This window comes from Microtus ochrogaster, chromosome 17 (assembly GCF_000317375.1).
Source record: "Microtus ochrogaster isolate Prairie Vole_2 chromosome 17, MicOch1.0, whole genome shotgun sequence".
In the NCBI taxonomy this organism is placed as follows: domain Eukaryota; kingdom Metazoa; phylum Chordata; class Mammalia; order Rodentia; family Cricetidae; genus Microtus; species Microtus ochrogaster.
In genome coordinates this window covers 13,070,748-13,075,460 of record NC_022019.1, presented here as the reverse complement: position 1 = coordinate 13,075,460, position 4,713 = coordinate 13,070,748, and the positions used below count along the sequence as shown (strand labels likewise).

The 4,713-nt window shown below is 43.1% G+C and overlaps 1 protein-coding gene across 5 annotated transcripts in view; it reads left to right on the top strand.

Annotated features, from left to right (window-relative positions):
- Fbxo16 (F-box protein 16) overlaps nt 1–4,713 on the top strand; it is a 52,962-nt gene that overhangs the window by 16,155 nt on the left and 32,094 nt on the right. The gene's annotated exons all lie outside the window — the stretch shown is intronic.

Sequence of the window (4,713 nt, the reverse complement as noted above, 5' to 3'; positions counted from 1 at the left end):
AGATAGATAGATAGATAGATAGATAGATAGATAGATAGATAGATGATAGATAGATAGATAGATAGATAGATAGATAGATAGATAGATAGATAATAAAAGTAAAGTATGCCTGTTTCTGCACCATGGGATATTGTTGGTGGAGACTGCTTGTTTGTTGCCTGGCCACTCAGACCCTAAAAATCACACAGAAAACCCATTCGTTGCAATACTGGTTGGGCAATAGCTTAAGCGTATTTCTAGCTAGCTCTTATATCTTAAATTAACCCATTTCTATTAATCTGTGTATTGCCACGTGGTTGTGGCCTACCAGTAAGGTTCTGTCCGGTGTCCAGCGTCTGTCTCCTGTGGTGGCTACATGACTTCTCATTGACTCTGCCTATTCTCTCTCTACATCTATCTACTTGGAATTCCTGCCTTGCTCTATTCTGTGCTACAATAGGCCCAAAGCAGCTTCTTTATTAACCAATGGCATTCACAGCATACAGATGGGAATCCCACATCAGTATCTTATCTGTTTTGGTTTATTCAAGCTGCTGTAATGAAAACCATAGGCCAAGTGGCCATTTATTTTTCTTAGTTCTGGGATTTGGAAAGTCTCAAGATCAAGGTGCTGGTGATGGGTCTGTTGAAAGCCCTCTTATGCAGCCATCTTGCTGTCTCCTGAAAGGGCAGGAAGGGGGGAAAGAATCCTCTGGGATCTGTTTTGATCCTGTTGAGGGCTCTGCCTAGCAAAGGTCCCACCTACTACCCTCACTTCTGCAGCTTAGGATTTCATGTTTGTTTTAATTTTTATTTAGATTTTATGTGTCATGTGTTTTGCCTGCATGTGTGCATGTGCACCATGTGGGTGCCTGATGCCCATGGAGGACAGAAAAGGGGTGTATGCCTTTAATCCCAGTACTCAGTGAGGCAGAAGCAGGTGGATCTCTGAGTTTGAGACCAGCCTGGTCTACAGAGTGAGTTCCAGGACAGCCAGGGCTACACACAGAGAAACCTTGTCTTGAAAAACTGATAGACAGACAAACAGATAGACAGCCAGTAAATATTTCAACGTGTGAATGTTTCAGGACACAAACTGTCTGCAACGTTGTCTTGGTGCCATGTGTACCTAAGGCAGTGCCAGCTCCTTCCTGAGAAGCATGACTGATAATTTCCATTTAGAGTCTCCCTGGAAAACACAACTCATCCATCATGTTAACAGACATAATTTAATCAAAAGCATTGGTGAGCAGATATTGAAGAAAAGACTCAGGAAGGGATTGATGAGGGTCGGTGGAGAACTGAGCTAATGCCAGCCTTACTTGCCCCAGCCCGGCAGGGGACCCACACTCCTGAGGGGGAACAGCAGGCATCCCAGCCAGCTGGTTCTTATATATCCAAGGAAGCCTGATGATTCAAAGTCATCTGGAGAAAAGCTGGAACGAGAAATCAGGGTGAAGAGTCAGGGTAGAGCTGACAGGAGCAGCGGGCAAACAGAAAAGAGCATGTCTCTCCTTCCTCAGTTTCCCCCTAGTGCCTCCCTCTTCATGGGCAGCATTCAGCACAGAGCTAGCTGTAGCAGAGAAATATGGCTATGACGTTCCAGCCTCCTGGAACCACAGAACTAGTGATGTGGGTTTGGGTCTGAGATGATGTCTATAACCGGTGCAGTTCATCCACGGGGCCCCCAGCATCCGGGCAGCAGGTGCACTATCCTGTGTATACTTGAATTTCCGCATGAGAACACTAACGACTTCGTGCTTCTGCCTAACAAGCTACAGCTACCCTTCATCATCAGAGAGGACTTTCTCATCTGTTCCTCTAACGAGGAGACAGAGTCCCAAAGGTCATTATCCATTACTGAATAATGTCAAGTTATGTGTTTCTGGGCAACAAATTACTTGTTGAATTACTCTACAGTCGCAACTAAATATTTTCTGCTACTCAAGAGAATTGAAAACATATGCTCATACAAAAACTTGCACATGGTTGTTTATAGCAACGATATTCAAAATAGTCAAAAGCACAGATAATCCAAATATCCATTCACAGGTAAATGGACATGCAAAACATGCTGTGTTCATATGATGGGGTGTTATTCAACCGTAAAAGGGAAGTAGTTCTGATACATACTGTTGCGGGAGGTCCTTCCGCTCCTCCAGCCAATAGCCGCTGAGATACCAGCCCATTGGGGCGTGGTCTCTCTCCCTTTAAAAAAGTGGCCACGGGGCTGGAGAAATGGCTCAGTGGTTTAAGAGCATTGCCTGCTCTTCCAAAGGTCCTGAGTTCAATTCCCAGCAACCACATGGTGGCTCACAACCATCTGTAATGAGGTCTGGTGCCCTCTTCTAACCTACAGATATACACACAGACAGAATATTGTATACATAATAAATAAATATTTATTAAAAAAGCGGCCACTTCCCTTCTCGCTGTCTCTTACTTCCTGCTCCGCTTCCAGCGACTAGACTCCCTTCCTGATTGCGCAGAGGGCTGTTGTCTGGGACAGTGATCTTAAGTTTTTCCCCCTTTAAATAAATAACCATTCTATTAATCATAATTCTAAACTGGTGTGGGATTGTTTTTGACTTACGCCTTCGCCTTCAACATACTATATATCATGGATGAGCTTTGAAGGCATTGTGTGCCAGTTTCAAAGACAAATATTGTACAACTCCACTTTATATGAGGTACTTAGAATGGGCAAATTCATAAAGATAGAAAATAGAACAGAGGTGACTAGGGGTTGGGGAGCTAGTATTTGATAGGTGTAGACTCTTGGTTTGAGAAAGTTCTAGAGACAGGTGGTAGTGGTGGTTGCACTATAATGTGAAATTATTTAATGCCACTGGACACTTAAAAGCCTATAGTCCTGGCACTTGGGAAGCAGAGGTGGGAGAATCTATTCAAGAACAGCCTCAGGCTATATACCAGGTTCAAGGTCAGCCTGGGCTCCCAAGACCCTGTTTTCATAAATCAATCTTCTCCTACTCGCCCCCCCAAAAAAAACAATTTAAAATAGAATGAAATATGTAAACAGAGGTTTCTCTGTCCCGTCCTGTCCTATAGCCACTTCCAAATAAATTACTCAGAGGCTTATATTAATTATTAATGTTTGACCAGTAGCTCAGGCTTATTACTAGCTAACTCTTACATTTAAATTAACCCATATTTTTTTCTATATTTTTCCATATGGGCCAAGGCTTTTTATCTAATTTTCATCAAGTCCTGCTTGTTTGGCACTGACTGGCATCTCTCCTGACTCTACCGTTCCTCATCTGAGTTCTCAGTTGATTGTTCACCTAATCTTATCCTTCCTGACTATTGGTTAAACAGCCTTTATTATTAACCAATGAGAGGAATATATATTCACAGCATACAGAATGATCATCCCATAGCATAAATGCTTATGTATTTATTTTTTCCAAATTATTTTATCTTTAATAATCTGATGGCAATTCAAAATAAGAAAAAAATGGTGAAGCCATTCGCATTATGGTGGATGCCGCTGTGAGTCCCACCCATCCACCATCCCAGGTGAGGATGAGCTTGGATCCAATTGACTTCATGACTCCCAGACTAACGTATTTGGTTACTGAGTCTCTGAAAGGCAGTAGATGACAGCTGAAAAGTTAAATGTAAGGGACCTCAGAGAACGGTGCCATTTCTGCTTTTTTATTGGGGGGGGGTATAAAAACGAGCTGAGATTAGATAGTGGTGATGACTGTGATCTTGTTGCTATACTAAAACACAGTCGGTTGTATACTTTATTTCTCATTTTCGTGTGTGTGTATGTGTGTGTGGTGCCTGTATTAGGGCACACGTGCCACAGTGCCGGTGTGGAGGTCAGAGGACAACTTTTTGGCGTCTGTTCTCTCTTTCCATCTTTCCATAGATTTCTGAGATCAAACTCAGGTCACCAGACTTGTATGCCATGGCCCTTTAACTACTGAGCCATCTTACTGGCCCTCCTTACTTTTTAAGATATGGTCTTTTATAAATCTGGAGCTCTTGGATTCCACTGGACTGGCTGGCTGGTAAATCCCAAAGATTCCTGTCTCAACCTCTCCAACTTTGGGATTACAGGAGTGTGCGGCCACACCCAGCTTTTACATGGGTATTGGGGGTCTAAATTCAGATCTGGCAAGGCAAACCCCCTTACCAACTGAGCTATCATCTCTCAGCCCTTCAAGGTCTTCAAATTTTAAAAGTTTTATTTTTAATTGTGTGTATATGTGAGGGGAGCAGGTATTGTAAGGGATGGGTTTATCTCAGGAGCCCCAAGACCAAGTTCTCAGCACAAAGATTTATTTGCCCCAGTGGGACAAAGGGCAGGGAATTCGAGACAAAGACAGGAGATAGAGGATTGGGGAGACTGGGAAGGGAATGGGAGAGAGAGGTCAGGGAAATTTGTCCCAGAGTGATTCTGTTTGATATTTAGAATAGCAACAAGCAAAATAACAATGAGAAACCTAACCTGTATATAGAGTGTACTGTGGAATTACAGGTACACACCTGTAATTCCAGCACCCCAGAGGCCGAGGCAGGATTCTGAGTTCAAGGGCAGTCTGAGATACATGATGTGACCCTCTCTTTAAAAAAAAAAAAATCCTTTGTAGGGCTATGGAGAGAGCTCAGTGGTTAAAGCACTTGCCTCAGAAGTGTGAGGATGTAAGTTCGGGTTCCCAGAATCCAGATAAAGTCCAGATGGGTGTTGTCTCTGCTTGTAAGTCT